This window comes from Giraffa tippelskirchi, chromosome 8, assembly GCF_054371585.1.
Source record: "Giraffa tippelskirchi isolate mGirTip1 chromosome 8, T2T-mGirTip1v1.2.pri, whole genome shotgun sequence".
In the NCBI taxonomy this organism is placed as follows: Eukaryota; Metazoa; Chordata; class Mammalia; order Artiodactyla; family Giraffidae; genus Giraffa; species Giraffa tippelskirchi.
The window spans coordinates 8,175,400-8,199,906 of NC_137282.1; the positions used below are offsets into that span (position 1 = coordinate 8,175,400).

The following is a 24,507-nucleotide window of genomic DNA, read 5'->3' on the forward strand; positions in this document are numbered from 1 at the left end:
GGCCTCGGGAGGGCTGGGGACCACGGCTGCGGCCTCCGCGGGGGTCTCGGACCGCGCAGGGACCCCGCGGCCCCTCGGGTCCGCACCGCAACCTCCCACGCGGGCGTGCGGCTGTCAGCTGGGGACACGTGTGAATGCGCGCGCGCACACATGCACAGTCGCACAGACACACGGTAACAGCCGGCACGCGCGCGCGTGCACACACACACACACACACACACGGTAGCAGCCAGCACACGCGCGCACGGGCGCGCACACACACACACACACAGACACGGTAGCACAGCTGGCACGCGCGCGCGCCCACACACACGGTAGCACAGCTAGCACACGCACACACACACACAGACACTGTAGCACAGCCGGCACACGCACGCACACACACACACTCGGTAACAGCCGGCACACACACACACACACACACACACATGGTAACACAGCTGGCACACACACACATACAGACACATGGGCGTGGGCGGGCAGGTGCACGGGAGGCTCGTGGGCAAGGCCCAGGAACCCGAGCAGTATGAGCTGAAGTCTCGGGCCAGGGTCCTCGGGGAAAGCCCTGCAGAATCACTTCACAGTCCTGCTGGAAGAGAAAGGACAGCAAAATCACGGTGCAGAGCAGATGAAAAGTTCCAAGGCAGCCTGGCACTGTTCCCTTGAAACAGCAAACAATTGGAGACAACCTAGAAGTCTGTCCCTTGGGGGCTGGTAAGATAATGTGGGCACATGCCTCTGATGAAGTGTTGGGCGGTCGTTTAAAATCACAGGGCGGCCCCATCTGCAGAGATGTGGGAATGTCCCATATGCTCTAAGAAATGAAGCAAGTGCACAGCCGCGTGAGTGACCTGTGTGCCTGTGTGAGCGCATACATCGCTGTGCACGTGCGTGTGTTCGCATCTCCCTCAGGAGAGCAACTAGATAGAGCGTGTAGTGGGGAGGTGATGCAAATTCCTTTTCACAGGACAGTCTTTGGGGGGTTCTCCCCTGGTGGTCTAGTGCTTCCAGTGCAGGGGACTTGGGTTCCATCCTTGGTCAGGGAACTAACATTCCACATGCTTCCCAGCGTGGCCAAAATTTAAAAAAAAAATTTTTTTTAATTAAAAAAATAATCTTTTGTACCTTTTGGATTTTGTCCTATGTACTTTGTAGTACCCAAAAAAGAAATAAACTTCAAATTGAACACTGTCTAATGAGATTTGGAGCTCTCTATAAGGTGCCTGAGCTCTTTTTAAAAAAATGTTTTAGTAAGTATTAATTTAAAAACAGTATACATGGACAACAAATACCGTTAATTCATAGATACGGAAAGGCAGAGTGATAAAACATCGAAACACACACTTCAGGAGCCCACTGTATAATCTATCTGTTATATCAAATTAATCTCAAGGCTTCCTAGTTAAATATCGAATTACATTAGGGTGATTTTTCCTAATTAGAGAATGGTGTAAAATCAGTGAAATGAACTATTGAACCCTTATGACATGGATGCTTTTTCCATATGGATACAAATAAAAATCTTTATTAATGATCATGAGTTAACATCTATGAGCACTTACTGAACAGTTTGATTTGCATTATTTCTTTCAATCTTCCAAACAAACCATTTGTCTGTTTTACAAGTGAAGAAACATGGGAAAATGTTCTTTCATTTACCTGATATCACACAGCTAAGAAAGCTGCAGAGCCTGGATTTGAATTCACATCTGACTGACACTAAAACCTATGTCCCTAAACTCTATACCTCACTTTTTCAATTATAGTGGAAATATAGGCTCAGGGTGACTCTAATCCTGTGGCTTCACAGATTTTTTAAATTGAAATATAGTTGATTTACAATGTTGTGTTACTTTCAGTTTTTTATATATAAGGGAAATGTGTATATATATATATATATATATATATATGCTGCTAAGTCGCTTCAGTCGTCTGTGTGACCCCATAGACGGACGCCCACCAGGCTCCCCCGTCCCTGGGATTCTCCAGGCAAGAACACTGGAGTGGGTTGCCATTTCCTTCTCCAATGCAGGAAATTGAAAAGTGAAAGTGAAGTCACTCAGTCGTATCCGACTCTTAGCGACCCCACGGACTGCAGCCTACCAGGCTCTTCTGTCAGTTATAAATATAGATATATTTCTTTTCTAAGTTCTTTTCCTTTATAGGTTATTAGAGAATATTGAGTATAGTTCCCTGTGCTATATAGTAGGTCTTTGTTGGATAGAATGTCACAAATTGAATAGAAGGTTTCTAGCTATTAAGAATTAGACTGTATTTGAGGAAACATAATCTGTAAATGAGCTTCCCAGGTGGCTCAGTGAGTAAAGAACCTGCCTGCAATGCAGGAGATGCTGGAGATACGGGCTTGATCCCTGTGTCGGGAAGATCCCCTGGAGGAGGGCACAGCAACCCACTCCAGTATTCCTGCCTGGAGAATCCTCATGGACAGAGGAGCCTGGTGGGCTATGGTCCATAGGTCGAAAAGAGTCGGACACAATTGAAACCACTGAACACAGCATGGCAAGTTGTAAACAGTGTAGGGGCCTGTGAACTGTTAACTCATGCTACAGTTTGGTTGTGCAGAGTAAACGTGAGGTCTGTATTTTGTGAATAACTAATGGAGCCTTTATTTAGGTGTTTATAAATGAAGTTGAATTGGAATGCAAAAACATGCTCATTCCCCTGTGTGTTGTCTGGCTGCTTCTGTACTGCCGTGGCAGAGTTGCAAACTTGGAAGATCACTGTGTGGCCCACAAAGACTAAACTATTCACTGGTTGAGCCAAGACTTGGAAACAACCTAGAAGTCCATTGGCAGATGAATGGATAAAGAAGATGTGATTCATATATACAGTAGAATATGTGGTCAGCTGGAGAAGGGAACGGCAAACCACTTCAGTATTCTTGCCTTGAGAACCCCATGAACAGTATGAAAGGGCAAAAAGATAGGACACTGAAAGAGGAACTCCTCAGGTTGGTAGGTCACCAGTATGCTACTGGAGATCAGTGGAGAAATAACTCCAGAAAGAATGAAGGGATGGAGCCAAAGCAAAAACAACACCCAGTTGTAGATGTGACTGGTGATGGAATAAAGTCCGATGCTGTAAAGAGCAATGTTGCATAGGAACCTGGAATGTTAGGCCCATGAATCAAGGCAAATTGGAAGTGGTCAAACAGGAGGTGGCAAGAGTGAACATTGACATTTTAGGAATCTGCGAACTAAAATGGACTGGAATGGGTGAATTTAACTCAGATGACCATTATATCTACTACTGTGAGCAAGAATCCCTTAGAAGAAATGGAGTAGCCATCATGGTCAACAAAAGAGTCTGAAATGGAGTACTTGGATGCAGTCTCAGAAATGACAGAATGAGCCCTGTTCATTTCCAAGGCAAACCATTCAATATCATGGTAATCAAGTCTATGCCCCAACCAGTAATACTGAAGAAGCTGAAGTTGAACGGTTCTATGAAGAACTACAAGACCTTCTAGAACGAACACCCAAAAAAGATGTCCTTTTCATTATAGGGGACTGGAGTGCAAAAGTAGGAAGTCAAGAAATACCTGGAGTAACAGGCAAATTTGGCTTTGGAGTACAGAATGAAGCAGGGCAAAGGCTAATAGGGTTTTGCCAAGAGAACGCACTGGTCATAGCAAACACCCTTTTCCAACAACACAAGAGAAGACTCTACATATGGACATCACCAGATGGTCAATACTGAAATCAGATTGATTATATTCTTTGCAGCCAAAGATGGAAAAGCTCTATACAGTTAGCAAAAACAAGACCAGGAACTGACTGTGGCTGAGATCATGAACTCCTTATTGCCAAATTCAGATTTAAATTGAAGAAAGTTGGGAAAACCACTAGACCATTCAGGTATGAACTAAATCAAATCCCTTACAGTGGAAGTGACAAATAGATTCAAGGGATTAGATCTGATAGAGTGCCTGAAGAACTATGGACGGAGGTTCATGACATTGTACAGGAGACAGTGATCAAAACCATCCCCCAGAAAAAGAAATGCAACAAGGCAAAATGGTTGTCTCAGGAGGCCTTACAAATAGCTGGGAAAAGAAGAGAAGCAAAAGGCAAAGGGAAAAGGAAAGATATAACCATTTGAATGCAGTTCCAAAGATTAGCAAGGAGAGAGAAGAAAGCCTTCCTCAGTCATCAGTGCAAAGAAATAGAGGAAAACAATAGAATGGGAAAGACTAGAGATCTCTTCAAGAAAATTAGAGATACCAAGGGAACATTTCATGCAAAGATGGGCTCAATAAAGGACAGAAATGGTATGGACCTAATAGAAGCAGAAGATATTAAGAAGAAGTGGCAAGAATACACAGAAGAACTATTCGAAAAAGATCTTCACAACCCAGATAATCACGATGGTGTGATAACTCACCTAGAGCCAGACATCCTGGAATGTGAAGTCAAATGGGCCTTAGAAAGCATCACTACGAACAAAGCTAGTGGAGGTGATGGAATTCCAGTTGAGCTATTTCAAATCCTAAAAGATGATGCTGTGAAACTGCTGCACTCAACATGCCAACAAATTTGGAAAACTCAGCAGTGGCCACAGGACTGGAAAAGGCCAGTTTTCATTCCAATCCCAAAGAAAATCAATGCCAAAGAATGCTCAAATTACCACACAATTGCACTCATCTCACATGGTAGTAAAGTAATGCTCAAAATTCTCCAAGCCAGGCTTCAACAGTACATGAACTATGAACTTCCAGATGTTCAAGCTGGATTTAGAAAAGGCAGAGGAACCAGAGAACAAATTGCCAACATCCGTTGGATCATTGAAAAAGCAAGAGAGTTCCAGAAAAACATCTACTTCTGCTTTATTGACTACACCAAAGCCTTTGACTATGTGGATCACAATAAACTGTGGAAAATTCTTCAAGAGACGGGAATACCAGACCACCTCACCTTTCTCCTGAGAAATCTGTATGCAAGTCAAGAAGCAACAGTTAGAACTGGACGTGGAACAACAGACTGGTTCCAAATAGAGAAAGGAGTACGTCAAGGCTGTATATTGTCACCCTGCTTATTTAACTTACGTGCAGAGTACATCATGAGAAATGCTGGGCTGGAGGAAGCACAAGTTGGAATCAAGATTGCCAGGAGAAATATCAATAACCTCAGATATGCAGATGACACCACCCTTATGGCAGAAAGTGAAGAGGAACTAAAGAGCCTCTTGATGAAAGTGAAAGAGAAGAGCGAAAAAGTTGGCTTAAAGCTCAACATTCAGAAAACAGATCATGGCATCCGGTCCCATCACTTCATGGCAAATAGATGGAGAAACAGTGGAAACAGCGACAGACTTTATTTTCTTGGGCTCCAAAATCACTGTGGATGGTGACTGTAGCCATGAAATTAAAAGACGCTTACTCCTTGGAAGGAAAGTTATGACCAACCTAGACAGCTTATTAAAGAGGCAGAGACATTACTTTACCAACAAAGGTCTGTCTATAGTCAAAACTATGGTTTTTCCAGTAGTCATGTATGAATGTGAGAGTTGGACTATAAAGAAAGCTGAGCACCAAAGAATTGATGCTTTTGAACTGTGGTGTTGGAGAAGACTCTCGAGAGTCCCTTGGACTGCAAGGAGATCCAACCAGTCAACCCTAAAGGAAATCAGTCCTGAATATTCATTGGAAGTACTGATGCTGAAGCTGAAACTCCAATACTTTGGCCACCTGATGCGAAGAACTGACTCATTGGAAAGGACCCTGATGCTGGCAAAGATTGAAGGCAGGAGGAGAAGGGGATGACAGTGGATGAGATGGTTGGATGGCATCACTGTCTCGATGGACATGAATCTAAGCAAGCTCTGGGAGTTGGTGATGGACAGGGAGGCCTGGCGTGCTGCAGTCCATGGGGTCGCAAAGAGTCAGACACAACTGAGTGACTGAACTGAACTGATATATATATATACCACCAAAAAGCATGAAATAATACCATCTGCAGTAATGTGGATGGACCTAGACATTATCCTAGTAAGTGAAGTAAGTCAGAAGGAGAAAGTCAAATATCACATGATATCACTTACATGCGGAATCTAAAATATGACACAAATGAACTTATCTATGAAACAGAAACAGACTCACGGACATAGAGAATGGACTTGTGGTTGCCAGGGGGTGGGGAGATTGGAGGGCAGATGGATCGGGAGTTTGAGATTCGCAGATGCAAACTATTATATATAGGATGGATAAACAAGGTCCTACAGTAGAGTACAGGGAACTGTTTTCAATATCCTATTATAAACCATAATGAAAAAGAATATGAAAAAGAATGTATGTATAACTATAACTGAATCACTTTGCTATACAGTAGAAATTAACACAACATTGTAAATCTGCTATATTTCAATAAGATAAACTTAAAAAAATATATTTGCTTCTTGGTCCTTACAGAAAATATTCGCAGATTCTTGATCTAGCATTAAGAAAGGCAAAAGAGGGAGGGACTTGTATCATTTAAAACTTCGAGCCCCACTCTCTTATTTTAATATTTACCCAAGACTTCCACTTCTGTTCAAAGCTGTGCATTCACGGCTGTCCCCAAGGGCTTTAGCAATGAGAGAATATACTTTAGTTCTTACAAGATAAGAATGGTAGCGGTACTGACACAGGTTTTCCTTAGCCACAGGGCTGTTTGTTTTTCCTGTGAGGAGCAGCTCGCTGATGAGCACCCATCTTTCTGCTTTGGAGGTTGTTCTTAACTGAAGAACTTCCGGAGGAAGACAGAAGCCAGAGATACATGAGGCTTTGTCAAAATGCAGCAATTGTGATGATTGAAATACATAGCTTGTGATATTGCACACGGTAGTTGGAACCCGCTCAGTGAGACCGTTGGCACTGTTTTCCTTCGATTTCAAACAATTGTGTTCCCTTTTCCCTCTAAAGGCTTTCATGGCTCTGGAAACCCTGGAGAAGGTTGTGTGAATTTGTGGAAAAGAGCATGTAGGGTGGAGCCCTGTGCCATCCGCAGGGACAGTTGCCTCTAGTCTCAGAGTAAAATGTTTAGGAAAATCCATGTTGGGGGATTGTCACCCCTGTTACCTTTCCCTCTCCATCTGTCACCTTCTAGCCAAGGGCAATGGCTCTTGTTACCCAACCAGAAGTTCCTAGGTTATGCCATGGACAACGCCTGCTCATAACAGCCAACATCTGTAGGTGTCTTGGGCAGCAAGTCAGATGACTTTTTGAGTCTGAAGTTTTGTTTCCTTAAGCTGGGGAGAACTCTCCAGAAGCTCCTCCACCCAGCTGACAGCTGACCTGTGTTGGCTTGTTTAAAGCATTCACGAAATTGGCCGCAGTACAGAACTCTTATGAGGCACTGGCCTTACCAGTAGGGACAGAGTACTTCCTATGTAATTATGGTAGAGCTGTTGCCCCATTCAACATCACTCAGAGGCTTAGACAAATATGAATTCAAGCCAATAAAAATTAAATTCTGACTGTAGAACCTAGGTTGTGGGCATTAGGGTGTTCATTGTTTAATTCCAATTTTCTGTATATTTTGAAACTTTTTCTGATCAGATGTTGGAAGAAAATTAGATTCTTATCTGGAAGTTCCAGATAAGAACTTTATCTAAGATAAAGTTTATCTTAGATAACTTTATCTAAGTTTCTGAGGAACAAAATAAGATTGATATTTGAGAAGATATATTAGAACATTTCATTCAAAAACATATCCCCCTCTGTAAAAAACAAAACAAGAACACCTCCATTAAGATCATAAAGATACTATGAATAATAAAAACACAGATAGGGATCAACAAATGAAAAGATAAAAAGGATGTGGTATACATACAACAGAATATTACTCAGCCATAAAAAAGAACGAAATAATGCCATTTGCAGCAACATGGATGGACCTAGGGATTATCATTTTAAGTGAATAAGTCAGAAAAGGGTGAATGCCATATTTATCACTTATATATGGGATCTAAAATATGACAAATGAACCTACCTGTAAAACAGAAACAGAGTTACAGGCATAGAGAGCAAACGTGTGGTTACCAAGCAGGATGGAGGGGAGGGGACGGATGGATTGGGAGGCTGGGATTCGCGGATGTAAACTGTTACAGAGAGGATGGATAAACAGGGCCCTACTGTACAGCATAGGGAACTGTATTCAATATCCTGTGATAAATTATAATGGAAAAGAATATGAAAAACAATATATATATATTACATAATACATTATGTATATGTATATATATAACTGAATCACTTTGCTGTGCAGCAGAAATTAACAGAACATTGTGCATCAGCTATACTTCAATAAAATAAAAAATTTAAAAATCACAGGATCGGGTTCAGTGTCTAAAATAATTTCAATGGTCTCTTCCTAAGATTCAAAACACTTTGGGGAAAATATGTGGACATTTTCTAATAAAATATTTCCCAGCATTAGCCTCAAATTCTTAGAGCATGGTAATAACACTGGTTTTGTGTGTGGGAATGGAATATTCTTTTTTTCCTCCATATTCAATTTTAAGTTGTCACTCCTTGTTTCTGACTCCCAGATTGCCCTCTTGGTAGGCTTTCATCCATCAGAAGTTCTGAAAGGGCCTTAACCTCATACAGGCGTAAGGTCTCCTCTTTCTTCTTCTCTCATCTCCAGAATAAGCATCCATGGGCATTTCTTCCCACCGCTGCTGAACTACCCACTAAATTCTATTCAATCCATCTGTTAGCCCTTTTAGCACAAATGCAATTAAATAAGAAAGATTATGACAGGACTAATGAACATTTGCATTCAGTCAGACAATGAGTTTTCTCAGTTTATTGTCTAATATTTTTTCATGTTACTATAATAATATAACACCCTAATTTCAATCACCCACTCTATAAGTAACGTCTTAATTAAGTACATAAGACTTAAGTGTTTATCTTACTAAATTAGAAAAAAAGAAAAAAATAATGAGAAAATGAAAATACAGTAGGAATTGAAATTACTGAAGTTGAAAACTGATCAAGGGGAAAAAAAGAAAGCAAAAATGGAAAAGAATAAGAAAGATATCGCCATGAGTATAGAAGAGATTTTCTAAAAGTTTTCTTCATGGAGTTATGAATTATATGGCAGCAATTTGGAAGATCTAGAACTCAGAAATTTAAAATATGGCTATCTTAACTTATAAATTCAATGCAACACTAGGGAGAGTAACTCTAGAAACCTCCCCAAAAGCATAGGGGAAAAAAAGCAGAGAAAATATTCTAAAAATTAGTAGACCAGTGTGGGAAGTCTAACATCTCACTAACAGAAATACTTTAGAGAAAAGGGTGAGAAGGAAAATTTTTTAATCTAGTAAATTTCCCAGTACTGAAGGGCCTGAGGCTCTAACTGGAAAGAACTAACTGGGGTACCCAGTTCCCAAGAATGGAAACCAACTCACAGGCAGAAAAGGAAATGCCTAAAATTTACATAGGAAAAAAAGAGAAAGAGGCAGAGAAAGAAAAAGGGAGGGGGGAAGGAAGGCAGAAAGAGAGAAAGAGAGAAAGAAAGAGACAGAAAGGGAGGAAGGAAGGAAAGAAGAAGGGGGGAGGAAGAAGAGGCATGACAGACAGTAAATAATAAAGAGGGGAATATAATTCTATCGGGGAGTGAAAGAAAAATGATTTGAGTTCATAGGAACCTGAGCAAGTCAACAAAGAAAAATATAAGTATTGACCTCAGGAGAAACAAAGTCGTTCAAGAAAGAAAATGTCACTCAGTGTATTACTTAGCTTATCAGTGATGAGTTAATATCTAGAATATATAAAGAACTTCTACAATTCAACAACAACACCAGCAAGAAATCTGATTAAAAAATAGACAAAAGACTTGAATGGACAATTGCCCCAAAGATGACATTTAAATGGCCAACAAGCATATGACTGAGGCTCAATATCACTAAACCTCATGTAAATGCGTATCATAACTGCAGTGAGTTATCACCTCACACTCATTAAGACAATTACTATGAATAAACAAAATAACAAATGTTGGGCAGGCTGTGGAGAAATTGGAACTTTTTTTTTCTTTGCACTACTGGTAAGAATATAAAATGGTGTGGCCACTATGAAAAATAGCATGGCGGTTCCTCAAAAAGTTAAATGTAGAACTACCTTATTATCCAGCAATTCCACTTCTTGGAATATATTGAATTGAATATAAGAATTGAAATCAAGGTCTTGAAGAGATACCTGCACGTTCATGCTCACAGCAGCACTTTTCACACCATAGCCGAAAGGCGAAAACAACGCCCATCAACAGATGAATGTGAACAAAATATGGTACATTTTCATAATGACCTACTATTCAGCCTTAAAAAGGATGGAAATTCTCACGTATGCAACACATGGGTGAACCTGCAGGACACTATGCTAAGTGAAATAAGCCAGTCACAAAAGACAAATTACTATATGATTCCATTTATACCAGGTATCCAGGGGAGTCACATTCAAAGATGGAAAATAGAATGGCAGTAGCCGGGGGCCAGGGAAAGGAGGGAATGTGGAGTTGTTGTTGTTATTTGATGGCCATAATGGGAATGCCAGCTGGCGCTAGTGGTAAAGAGCCCACCGGCCAATGCGGGGGTCGTAAGAGACACGGGTTCAGTCCCTGGGTCAGGAAGATCACCTGGAGGAGGCCATGGCAACCCACTCCAGTATTCTTGCCTGGAGAAGCCCCACGGACAGAGGAGCCTGTCTGGCTACACCCCTGTCTAATTCACACAGAGTTAAACAGGACTCAAGTGACGACACAGCAGGCATGAAGTTTCGGTTTTGCACAAGGACAGAGTTCTGGAGGCTGATTGCACGACAATGGGAATATACTTAACAGTACTGAACTGCACATTAAAAAATGGTAAAGAGGGTAAATTTTGTGTGCATTTTACTACCATTAAAATTTTTAAATTACTTCAAAAAGATTAAAGGTCTTAATGTAGGAGCTTAAATGATCACTTTTAGAAGGAAACAAAGGTATAAATCTGCACGACCAGAAATTAGCAACAGTTTCTTAGGTGTGACACCAAAAGTAAAAACAACCAAAGTAAAATTAGATATCTTGGACTTCATCCAAATGAAAAAGACATGATCAAGAAAGGTAAAAGGCGATGGACAAAATGGGAGAAAATATTTGCAAACCATGTAACAGATAAGGGTCTAGCATCTAGAACATAAAGAATTTAGATACTAGACCCTTTATTTATGAACTTACAATTCAACAAATGTATTTATGACCTTAAAATTCAACAAATTTATGTATTTATGAACTGACACTTCAACAAATTTATGAACTTACAACTCAACAAGAAAAATACAAACACCTAACTTTAAAATGTTCTAAGGATTGGTATAGACACTTCTCCAAAGAAAACATACAAACAGCCAAGAAGCTCGGAAGATCCCCCGGAGGAGGGTATGACAACCCATTCTAGTATTCTTGCCTGGAGAATCCCATGGACAGAGGAGCCTGGAAGGTTATGGTCCATAGAGTCACAGAGAGTCAGACACAACTGAAGTGACTTAGCACAGCCAAGAAGCATGTGAGAAGATACTTAAGGTCATTAGTCACCAGGAAAATGCCAATGAAAACCACAATGAGACACCACTTCATACGCACTAGGAGGATGATACAAAACAAAACTAAAGGCAAGTGTTGGTGAAGATGTGGAGAAATGAGACTCTTTCTCTATGGCTGGTGGGAATGTAAAATGGTCCATCTGCTGTGGAAATCAGTTCGGTTGTGCTTTGTTTAGGTTAAACATAGAATGAACCATGTGACCCAGCAATTGCATTCCCAGGTATATACCCAAGAGAATTGGAAACATACGTTCACACTGGTAAATGAATATTCATTATTCATAAAAGCCAAAGAAGTGGAAACAACCCAAATATCCATCGACTGTTGACTAGATAAACAAAATCGGTACCCACACCATGCAAGAGAAGACCAGTACTGACATGTGCTACAACACAAGGAACCTCAAAAGCACTATGCTGAGTGAGAGAGGCCAGTGAGAAAAGATCGCATATTATATGATTCCATTTATGTGAAATATCCAGAATAGGTAAATCATAGGGACAGAGAGTAGACTGGAGCTGGGGTGAGGAAGGGGGGAAATGAGAAGTGATTTGAACGGAGTTCCTTTGGGGGGAGGTGAAAACACTCTGAAATTAGATGGTGGTGATACTGGCGCAACTCTGTGAATATATTGAAGACTATTGAATTGTGTACTTTAAATGCTGCTGCTGCTGCTAAGTCACCTCAGTCATGTCCAACTCTGTGTGATCCTATAGACGGCAGCCCACCAGGCTCCTCCGTCCATGGGATTTTCCAGGCAAGAATACTGGAGTGGGTTGCCATTTCCTTTTCCAGTGCGTGAAAGTGAAAAGTGAAAGTGAAGCTGCTCAGTCGTGTCCGACTCTTCGCGACCCCATGGACTGCGGCCTACCAGGCTCCTCCGTCCATGGGGTTTTCCAGGCAAGAGTACTGGAGTGGGGTGCCATTGCCTTCTCCCAGTACTTTAAATAAGCATATTTTATAATATGTGAAATGTACACTCAATAAAGCTATAAAAAGGAATGCCAATAAAAGCAGGGAGCTGTTATGTCTTCCCTACGCCTCCATCCCCTCATTGTTCCTGGGGCAGTTGCATTTCTTTTATCTTCTGTGTTCTTGGGGTGCTTTATGTTTGGGGTTTGCTTGTGAAACATTCTTTTATCTCTAACATGGAGTGGAGGTCTTTCCCTTGGTCCCTCCTGCCTCCAAGAACTGGTTGCTTGGTTTCCGCTTCTTTTATCAGTTAGGAGTGGCAGGAAGTCAGGGAGGTTGGGAGGAGGCTAGGCTGAAGCAGGGATTCCAGGTGAAAACCTACTTTGGTAATTAAGGTGAGAAATGACCAGGGCAGCCTGGGTAGAGAGAGTGGAAGTCGTTGGATTCTCTATGTAACTGAACGCGAGGCCAAAAATATTTGCCAAAAAATTGGCTGTTAAGTGTAAGAGAAAGAGGAGTCAAGAATGACTTTAATGGATAAACAACGAGATCCTACTGTATAGCACAGGGAACTATATTCAATATCCTGAGATATACCATAATGGAAAAGAATGTGAAAAAGAATGCATATATATATATATATATATATGCATAACAGAATCACTTTGATGTCCAGCAGCAATTAACACAACATCATGAAACAACTACACTCGTTTTTTTAAAAGCTTTGTTTTAAAAAAGAATGCAAAAGAGGAAAAAAAGAATGAAGCCACCTCTCTTCAGGCATAACTCATCCAAGACTTAAACTTGTCCTCAAGACGCCACCTCCTGTTCCATCTCCTTTGTTTGCCGTCCTCGGCATTGATTTCCATCACAGCCACGCTCTTTCCTTTTGGAAGCAAAGATCGCTAAAGACGAGGCTGTGTTTTTCTCATCCTTTAGCTCGTGATCTCACAGAAAAGAAAACACCTTTTCTTTCACAGCACTGGGAAAAGTCCCAAGTCTTTGACTGGTTGGCCTGGTTTGGGTCAATGCTCTTTCCTGTATCAACCGTGAAGACCAGGGGATGGTGTGACAGAATTCTCCAGACCAGCTTCATCTGCCCAGGTCTTCAGTGGAAGATAGAGGCCTGACCCCACCTGAAACACACGGTATGAATTCCCTATGAGAAGTCAGAACTCTGTAACCAGCCGTGGGGGAGGCACGTGGTCTGGAGAGAAATTAATGTGACCGTGGTCCAGTCCAGGTGAATTCACAGTGGAGCCATGCATGGAGGCCTTAGAGAATTCTGCCTAAGAGACACGGCTGAGCCTGTTTGCTGTGAAGCTAAGCGGTATCAAGGCACCCTTTCCATACCTGACCGTCAGCCTGGTAGGTGGTCACACTGAGCTGGAGGTGGGCAGTGAGGGTTGTGTGCTTTGAAATCTGACCACGTCCGCTGAAACAGGGAATGACTTGGAGCCTCCTGTTTGGACAGCTCATAAGAAATGCTGTGGATGGTGCGGGGTCCTGGGAGCCCTGCCAGGTGCACCTTTAGCCCAGAGCAACAGCCCAGGAATGTGGGAGCCAGCGGGCAGCTGTGCGGGCACTTGGCCACTGCCAATCTCCACCCGGCTTCCTTCCTTCTTTGGGCCCTAAGCAGTAGGACTTTCTAGAACCCTGTGCCCTGATTTTTGGCTCTCCTTCAAGGACTTGGCTTAGACCTATATCTCACCGGTGTAATTTCTGATGTACCAGTTCAGATAAGAAACCCTGCCCAGTTATGCAACCCTAACACAACTATGCTGACGCCCACCATGCTGGCTCCACCATGGAGAGTGGGCTGGCCACCCCCAGGCTGGCTCTGCTGGGACAGGTCAGCACTTCTGGCGCTTACAGCCACCTTGTGAAGAGGAGAGGGGTCTCCATGGCTCTAAGGGAGTTCCCTCCACTGTATGTTCGCCAGCTCTCCTGCGAAACAGGAATCCCTGCAAAGCTCTGAAGGGTTTGGTGCTCCCCTTCTGCCCCGCACTTTCTCCATCAGATTTCCAGTTTCCCCTCCCAGGGTAGCCGTGATGTTGAAGGACTTCCAGGGTCTGAGGGCCAGGAGTTTATGGGCTATCTGAACCTCTAGCCACCAGAGGAGCATTCAGAGGCCCAGGCTCACGTGGCTGATACGTGGAGATCGTCAGCAGGAAAATGGCCTGGACCCAGCAGAAGGTCATCTCTCCTGTCGGTCAGACTGGCTGAGCCAGATTATAAGCAGTAAGCCCAGGACTAGGGTGAGACTAGAGGCTGTGGTCATGGATACCCAGAAACGGTTGGGACCAGCTGGGCTCAGTCACAGAGGAGGCAAAGAAGCAATGAAGTGCAAACATGGACTGAGATCAGGCAATCAATACTATGGACACCAGGCTTTTGCAAAAGCAAGGTCTTTTTCATGTTTGGCTGTCATGTCCCCAACAGGTAGGAAGTAGGTCTTAAAGGGAAAGGCACCACCAGACCCAGAAGTGCCTGTAGATCCTTAGAAGTGATGATCCTACCTGACCAGCTTAGGCTAGAAACAAGAGTTCCAGGATCCGGTTGATTGTCTTTGGGGCTAAGCTGCAAAGTCGAAGGGGGTCAGGTGTGTGGCATCTACTGGCCTCCATCAGAAGAGTTGCAGGGAGTGTTTGAGAGGAGGGAGGTGAGTAGCAAGTACATTTAGGCACCAGAGAGTTGGTTAAGGTGAGGTCCTGAAGTTAGAGGGTCCCTGGAAGCCCACAGGTAGCCAGGAGGATAGACAGGAGGAACTGGTAGTTGACAGGTGGCAGAATTTATAGTTCCTGGATGGGACACTGGCCTAAGGCAAGACATGGTGGGGCATGGATGCCTGATTCTGATCTCAGCATTTTGTTTTCCTGAGGCCTTCAGGTGGTCCCAGGACCCAAAACAAGATATTAGAGCAGCAGGCTCTTTCCAGACGCTCAAAGACCCTAAAAGTATTCAGGGTAGAGATTAGGAGGAGTGAAGAACTATTGGAGAGAGGGGTCCCCAGGGAGAGAGCTAAACCTCAAACACGTCTTCCGTGACCAGGAACATTGCATGCAGATCAGTCAAATTCTGCAGGACTCACTTGACACCCCCTCAGGCCCTCCAGAAAAAGAAGAAAGAGAGAGAGGAAGGGAGAGGGGAGGGAGGAAAGAAGGAAGAGAGAGACAGAAAGAAAAAGGAAGATGAATAGCAGGTAAGCGAATGGGGCTGGCCAAGTCCATTTTTGAGAGCAGATACGAGAATTCATGCCTGGGGCAGGACAGCGATCATTCCCAGTCCTCCACTGAAATGGCCTCTGGTGTGAATACATTTGGTTGTTGGCCATGACCATCTTGGGGTGCTTTGGAATGACCCAAAGGTCAGATTTTGGAGCGCCCAGGTGCTGTAGTCTACAAGACCTTCCCCAAACCTTCCATGCCCTGTCGATGTGGTTACCCACGTCTCAACAGCTCTGCTTTATTCAGACCCTGTGTTGATTCTGTCTTCTAAAGAGGCTGCGGTAATGATTCTCATACCATACCCCTTTATTGAATAACAGTTTTATTAAGATGTCATTCACATGTAATTCACATTCACAGTGCTTTTTCTAACCTACTGCTGCTGCTGCTAAGTCGCTTCAGTCGTGTCCGACTCTGTGCGACCCCAGAGACGGCAGCCCACCAGGCTCCCCCGTCCCTGGGATTCTCCAGGCAAGAACACTGGAGTGGGTTGCCATTTCCTTTTCCAATGCATGAAAGTGAAAAGTGAAAGTGAAGTTGCTCAGTTGCGTCCGACTCTTCATGACCCCATGGACTACAGCCTACCAGGCTCCTCCATCCATGGGATTTTCCAGGCAAGAGTACTGGAACCTGGATGCCTTTTATTTCATTTTATTGCCTAATTGTCAACTTCTCGTACAACGTTGAATAGAAGTGGTGAGAGGGATTATCTCTGTCTTATTCCTGCTCTTAGAGAGGAAATATTCATTCTTTCACCCTGAAGTATAAAGTGAGTTGTGGGGTTTTGGTGGATATCCTTTATTAACTTGAGGGTCCGTATGCTTTTCTGCAATGTGAGGTGTCACTGTCTCATTAGGAGAAAATGTTAGTCACTCAGTCATGTCCGACTTTTTGCCACTCCCTGGACTGTAGCCCATCAGGCTCCTCTGTCCATGGAATTCTCCAAGCAAGAATACTGGAGTGGGTAATCATTCCCTTCTCCAGGAGATCTTCCCAACCCAGGGATCAAACCTGGATCTCCTATCTTGCAGGTGGATTCCTTAGCGTCTGAGCCACCACAGGAGCCTGATTCTCATTAGGAGAAGTAGAGTCTAATTTGTCTCCCCTTGAATGTGGACTGAGTTCCTTGACTTACCTGTGGCCTGCAGAATAAGGTGAAAGAGAAGCTTCCTGACCTCGGTGTTGAGGTCAGCAAGGCCAAGCATCCTCTGTCTCTCTAGAATCCTTGCTCTCCCTACTTGCCCTCTCAGGATACTCATTCTGGGAACCCAGCTTTCATGCTATGATAAACCCAAGAGATGTGGAGGGGGCCCAGGTGACAGTCTAAATGCTAAACCCAACCTGTGAATTTTCCCAGCCCAGGTGCCAGACATGTAAGTGAATAAATGATTACAGCCTTCAGCCATACAAGTCACTATCAACCTTTCAGCTCTCCCACTATGGTCCCAGACATGGTGAAGTACTGTGTGTTGTCTGAATACCTGGCTGCACAGTCAATAAGCATAATTAAATTGTTATTATTTTACACTGTAAATTTGTGATGGCTTATTATACTGCAGTAGGTTTCTGGAACAGGTCTCAAACTTTCAAAAGCAAGTTTTTCCTATCAGGGGATGAGAGCTGGGTGTCTAATACTGAAGTAGGAGTGGGCTGGGGGCAGGTTAGGGCAGGACACGAGATTACGAGTTTCTCTGCATCTGTCCATAGGCAGTCCATCTGTAGCACATGCCTTCAGTCCAAGTAACCTCCTGGAGGTGGAGCCCAGCCTTGAACCTCAGCCCAGTTGACAGCTCTTGCCAGTCTCTAGTTCCCAAGACTGGGCACTGCTCTCCCCCATGTTCTATTTGATTCTTGCATCATTCTGGACTGTCTTCAACTGAGCCTTGTTCCAGCCCTGGAACATCATAACATTTAATACTAATACATGCTTTATAAATGAATGATATATTTTATTAAAATGAATATAAAATGAACAAATTTTACAAAAACGTGATTCACATGACGATGGCTATATGCTTTCTGTCTCAGATTCCTTAGACATTAGGGCTCGAGTCTTCTGTATCAGATTTGACTTTGTCACCCTTTGGACTTTGTGATTTGAATAGTTCTTTTTGTAGAATTTGTTCTTCCCTTGAAAACCTCAGTTTTTGCTCTTAAGGCCTGCAATTGGTTGAAGTTCCTCCATATTATTGAGGATCATATCCTTTACTTAAAGTCAACTGATTGTAGATGACAACTACATCTATGAAGTGCCCTCAAAGCAAAACCTGGATTAATATTTGATTAAATAACTGGGTATATTGTCCAACCAAGTGGACACACAAACCAGCTGTCACAGATGTAGACATCTTTGGTGGGAGGAGTTCTCTGCCTCCCACAGGCAATAACAGTGAAAATGATAGAAATGACCATCCTCCCTTCTGAGAGTCTGAGGTGGGTCCTTAGAAGGGAGGATATTCCACAAAGCGCTAAACACGTAGAAGAGATGGTTCTAGAGATGGAAATTTCCCATATGAAGCAAGGCAATATGTTCAGCTTACATTTGGAGGTTGGAAAGGGGGTTTCCAAGAGGCACTCATGGGGTCTAACAGTTGGAGGAGGGTAAGAGGGTAGCAGGAACCACCCTTGGGACTGCTCCCTCCACATTGTTGATGGGAATGTAAATTGGTGCAGCCACTATGGAAAACAGTATGGAGGGTCCTCAAAAAACTAAAAGTAGAACAACTATATGAGCCAGCATTTCCACTCCTGGGTATATATCCAAAGAAAACAGAAACCTTAATTCAAAAGATATATGCACCTCAATGCTCTTAGTAGCACTATTTACAATAGCCAACATAGAAACAACCCAAATGTCCAGGTGAATGGATAGAGAAGATGTAGCATATAGAGAGTGGAGTAGTACTCAGCCATAAAAAAAAAGAGTGAAATAATGCCATTTGCAGCAATATGGATGGATCTAGAGATTATCATACTAAGTGAAACAGGTCAGACAGAGAAAGACAAATACCATATGATATAACTTATTTGTGGAATCTGAAATATGACACAAATGAATTTATCTGTGAAACAGAAACAAACTTACAGACACAGAGATGGAACTTATGGTTGCCCAGGGGAAGGGGGTGGCGAAGAATGAAGTGGGAGTTTGAGATTAGTGGATGCAAACTTTTGTATAGAGAATGGATAAAGGTCCTACTGTATAGCACAGGGAACTATATTCAATAGTTTATCAATAACCTGTGATAAACCATAAGGGAAAAGAATATTTAAAAAGGAGGACTTCCCTGGTGGTACAGGGGATAAGAATATACCTGCCAAAGCAGTGGACAGTGGTTCCATTCTTTGGGAAGATTCCACATGCCTTGAAGCCACTAAGCCCACACACCACAACTAGTGAGCTGTGTTCCAAAGCCCACGAACCGAAATTACTGAAGCTGTTTTCCCAGAGCCCGTGTTCCACAACAAGAGAGCCGTTTCAATGAGAAGCCCTAGCCCCTGCTTGCTGCAGCTAGAGAAAGCCCATGTGCAGTGATGAAGACCCAACACAACCCAAAATAAACAATTTTTAAGAGAGAATATTAAAAAGGAATGTATGTATGTATAACCGAATCACTTTGCTGTCCAGCAGAAATTAATACAGCATTGTCAATCAACTATGCTGCAATAAAATAATTTTTTTTAAAAGGAAGGAACTGCCCTTGGAGTTCAGGTAGTGAGGTGAGGCCTTAGCCAGCTTCAAAGGCTCTTAGGTCCGTTAGATCAGGAGACACCCATTAACAAAATTCCAACTTTTTTGAAACATCTCTATGTTTTCTCCACCACAAATCGGAATTGATCCCCAAAGTCCTGTGTGCTCCTTTGTGGGGAGCAGTTGTGAAGCTGAGTGGGTAATCTTGTGCTCCTTGGTCAGCAGGCTTAGGGAGAGGTGAGGATGCAGAAAAACACCCCGGGTTTAGAGTGGAGGGGGCAACTGCTGAAAAACGGGGAAGAAGACAGAGTTTTCGGATCCGTGACCACAAGGGAATAAACAGGTTTCTGGTCTGGGCTGAAGAAGAGGCCTCGGTGCTGAGGAGCACTTGACAGTCATGTACATGACCCTCAAACACCCAGAGAGCTCTGGGGAGCATGGGGGGTCCTTGACTCCCACTGCTAAGCTTGCTTAGCACCCTGGATCTCAAGGCCCATCAGCACATCCCCAGCAGAGCCTGGGCTATTGAAACTCGTGTGTCCCAAGCTTTGCTGATAAATGATTGGTGGGGGGTGAGGCTGGATCAGCTGTTCTAGAACAGGGACCCCCGACCTCCAGGATCTAATGCCTGATCATCTGAGGTGGAGCTGATGTAATAAAAATGGAAATAAAGTGCACAATAAATGTAATTTGCTTGAATGATCCTGAAATCCTCCTCACCCCCAGCCTGTGGAAAAACTGTCTTCCACAAACCTGTGCTGTAGACTTTTTCCTTAGGGGGCACCTGTAAAGCTTTTGCCCTTGGCTGATAAAGAAATTGTGCCCCAGGAGTCAGGGGGTGACAGAGCTCAGAAGGAGAAAATTAAAGTTATGGTGAGGTAGCCCAGGTGTGTTCCCTAAAGGTATGAGCTGAATACCCTCACTACCGAACCCAGCTAGAAGGAGGGCCTGTGAGAGGAGAGAGGACTTTGAGTGGAATTAAAAAAACATTTCCAGCAGCTTCCAAAAGCAATGAGCAGAGTGGATCCTGCAAACGCCTGGAGGTTTGAACATAGAAGTGATGGCAATTCAAGGTTCCACATATCCATCCAGAAAAAGAAATAGAATCAATGAAATTTTTTCAAACTGAGACTACCTCTGTCCAAGTCCAGTCATTTATCATCCGGTGTATGTGTCATAAATTATTTTCCACTAACTAAGTATATCTGGGGCCATTTGGTCCCATGATCCCAGGTTAGGAAAGATTGCGTGGATTAAAGTGCCAGTTGAGTACTGAAATAAACGCACTTGGGGGAAGTTCAGGGTCCTCAGAGGGACTTGCAGATGGTCGCCCAACAAGGCTGAAGGGAACCCACGGAGGTGGCAGTTCGTGGACTGAAAGGTATGTGGCCACAGTCACCGTGCACCATGGATGGGAGTTTCAAATGTGTCCTTATCTGGGAATGCCAGCTGTCTCTAGGTGTGAGGAGGGGCCACACCTGTTGGAACCTGGTTGCACTGGTCAAGTGGCTCTTGTGGAGTCCCATGAGGCTTGCAGTGGCTCCCTTCAGAACATCTATGAAGCCAGCAGAGCCTCTGGCCTTGCATGTACCCACGGGCACAGCCACCTTCCTGCTTGGCGCCACTGTCGTCTCTCAGAAGCATGACTTGAGTTGCCTCTGGAGTTTATCCTTCACGAGGATTACTGGTTGGATGAGAAATCCCAAATTTCATGGACTCTACAGCCAGTACAGTGGAAACAAGAAGCAGAGCAGAGACCTGATTAAGATGGGGAGGTCATTTGTCAGGTCCTTGCATGGCTTATTTTCCTGCCCACGCAGTGGAATCCACTGCCAGGAGGGGGTGGCAGCAAACTCCTCTGTGACCTTGCTCACAGGTGGGGTGCAGTTCAGGAGGACAGAGTTGCATCTGGTGATCAGCAGTGGAATCCAGGGCCCTGTCAGGGAGGATCAAGTGTGTCTGCTCTCAGAGCGCCAAACGGGGGTGGGCGTAAAGGGCTGCCAGGAGGCCAGAGAGAATTTCATGCCTTTTCCCTGGTCTTCCCTCCCTTGTGTGATCCAGGCAGTCTGACTCCTAAAGGTTCCTTGTGTGTGTCCTTGCCTCTCCACTCCCAACACCAAAGCATTGGTCATTTTCTCCTCTGTTGCAAACATCCCCTTGCTGGACTCTTCTGTCTCATCTGCACCCCCTCTAGCTTGCCCCCACCCCAGTCCCCTCAGGCTTGGTCAATTCACTCCACTGCCTGGAATCCTTCAACAAAACCACCTTGACTCTCCACCACAAACTCCTAACTTTTGCTTTGAACCGAGAACAAAATGTAATAAAAATTTTCTTACTATATGCACATTGTAAAAACTGGGCAACAAGGTCCTACTGTACAGCACAGGGAGCTCTGCTCAGTGTTATGTGAGAGCCTGGATGAGAGCGGAGTGGGATGAGAATGGACACATGTATATGAATGGCCGAGTTCCTGCACTGTGCACCTGAAATTCTCACAACGTTGTTATTCGCCTGGGGAAGTGGTGAAAGCGTTAGTTGCTCGATCGTGTCTGACTTTTGCGTGTCTGACTTTTGTTGACCCCATGGACTGGAGGCCGCCAGGCTCCTCTGTGCACGGGATTCTCCAGGCCATGCTCCAATATAAAACAAAAAGTTTAAAAAAAAATAACAAAGTAAACAAATGAATCAAGATTTAAAAAAAACAAAAACTGGGCAATATAGATAAACGCAAATAAGAAGCTGAAATTCACCTGTAATGATGCCATACAGAGATAACAGCTGCAAATACTGTGTTATATAACAGGAATGTCCTCTGGGAGTGATTAGATCACGAAGGTGAACGCCTGAGTTACAGTGTCTTTGAGACAACATCTCACAACTGAGTGTCCCTCTGACGGCTCTCCCGCAAAGGCTCCCTCTGCTATCTCTGAGTCTGGTACACATCCCACGTGTGCTTAGGGGCAAGTCAGTCCTTGATCCTCCCGTACAGTTTCCTGGTGGAGGTCCTGCCGCATTCCAGCCCTTCGGGAAGGTGTCTCGGCTCTGGGTGTCGCCAGGGGAACCCTGACTCCTGACCCTTCCGCTGCACACAGTGGCTCTGTGAGCTGGCACAGCGGGGCGACTGGGTCCCTGGTTGTTTCCCTCCTGTCTTTCATTCTCTAAGCTCCTCCCGGGCACCCAGGCATCTAGAGCACACACAAATAGGAAGGAAACCTCCATAATACTACAACACATCTTCCTCTTTCAGGAACCAAAATCCCACAAAATCTCCCCAGTGTGTGATAACAACTGCCTCTGTGTGCTTTCTGCATGCCAGGCTCGGTTCTAAGCACTTCCCATAGATTAGTTCCTTTAATCTTCAACAATCCTATAAAATCGGTATTACGGTACCTTCATTTCACAGGTAAGAAAACGAACGCATTGAGAGGTTATAAGGGTTTAGCACCCAAGTGTTCACAGCTGGTAAGTCTCAGAGCTGGGACTTGAGCCCAGATAGACTGGCTAAAGCGTCCATGATCTCAGAGTTCATGTTTACTAGTTCTGAAGACGGCGATCCAGGGGGACATTTACTTGGGTACCATATTACAGGTGGCTCTCCTTTTGATTTTTTCTCAATGCATATGTTCACGTCCGTAAGTCCAAACTTCTCAACACTGCCCCCAAGGCTGAGATGCCTCAACGGTGCACAGTGTTCTGTCCCTGCTCTCCGCCACCCACCCCGAGGGGTAGGTCCTCTGAACCACAGGGCCCTGCCGCTCTCCGGAGCGCACACTCCCCCAGGTCTCTCTGCCTTCACACGTGGCTGCTCTCCGTGCCCTCGACGTCTGTGTTGTTGGTGGGCCGGGTCATCAGTCCCAGTCCAGCGCTGTGGAGTCTCAGGCCTTCCTTGACTTCTCCAGAAGCTCCGTGCCCCCTCCTCCCCACTGCCAGCCCTAAGCTGCTCAAGGCCCAGCCCACGGTCTCAGAGTTCAATGGGAAATAACACTCGGGTTTATTTACCACTTCCTTGGGGCCTGCCATAGCATTAATGAGCTCATCTTAACAAACTCGTTACCTTTTACAGATTAATATTTACTGTATTTTCAACATTTTCTAGGGAAGGTGATGCCATTGCTTTTCTTAGTGGTCAATTCCAGTCCCCACCCCTCTCACTTAGAACCTTCTTTCCTAGTTAATCTGTGCGTTCTCTTTTTTCCTCTCCACGACAGTTACTGTAAGCTCTGCTTCTTCTCCTGTGCAGAACTGTGCTAAAATGGATTATGGAATATACCCAAGATGACAGGATGTCATAAACAGTCCTGGAAACACAAGTGCCAAGACGCGCTGGTTGAGAAACAGCTCCCAGCTCCACCCCACCCTTCTGGGAGGAGAAACAAGTTCTACCTTTTTACAGGGAACATTAAAGCTAACTTTCTGTCTTCACTGTTTTGAGGAGTGAAACCTCCGGATCTGCAGTATCTTTTGTCCTACCGTGTAAGAGACAGCATGGAAACACTTCTGACTCAAGTCAAAGAAAAGTTATGTCAAAATCCAATCTCTAAAGTTCTCATTACAAGAAAAACATTGTTTTCCATTTCTTTAATTATTTATCTATATGAGATGATGAATGTTCACCCAACTTACTGTGATAATCACTTGATGATGTATGTGAATCAAATCATGATCTATGGTCTTTAAACTTCTATAGCGCTGTGTGTCAACTAGATCCCAATAAAACTAGAAGAGAAATATCCAGTCTCAGAGATTGTGGTCTAGAGATGCATTTTCTTTACAACTGTCCTTTCTTTGCCAGTTTTTTGAGTGGGAGGGAGGTTATTGACTTAAATATTTTATCATTAAATAATTCTCATTCCTTTAACCTCTTTGGGGGCTTCCCTGGTGACTCAGATGGTAAAGAATCTGCCTGTAATGCGGGAGACCTGGGTTCCATCCCTGGATTGGGAAGATCAACCCAAGGGATGAAGGGAGAAGGGAATGGCTACCCACTCAAATATTCTGGCCTGGAGAATTCCCTGGACAGAGGAGCCTGGCGCGCTACAGTCCATGGGGTCACAAAGAGTTGGACACGGCTCAGCAACTTTCA

The 24,507-nt window shown here is 44.0% G+C and overlaps 1 long non-coding RNA gene across 1 annotated transcript; it reads left to right on the forward strand.

The window, feature by feature from the left end:
* On the forward strand, nucleotides 1-24,152 carry LOC145516992 (uncharacterized). Its single transcript, XR_014061906.1, has 2 exons — nucleotides 1-714; nucleotides 23,633-24,152. It is a non-coding gene; the product is annotated as an uncharacterized LOC145516992 (long non-coding RNA).
* Nucleotides 24,153-24,507: the final 355 nt, after the last annotated feature.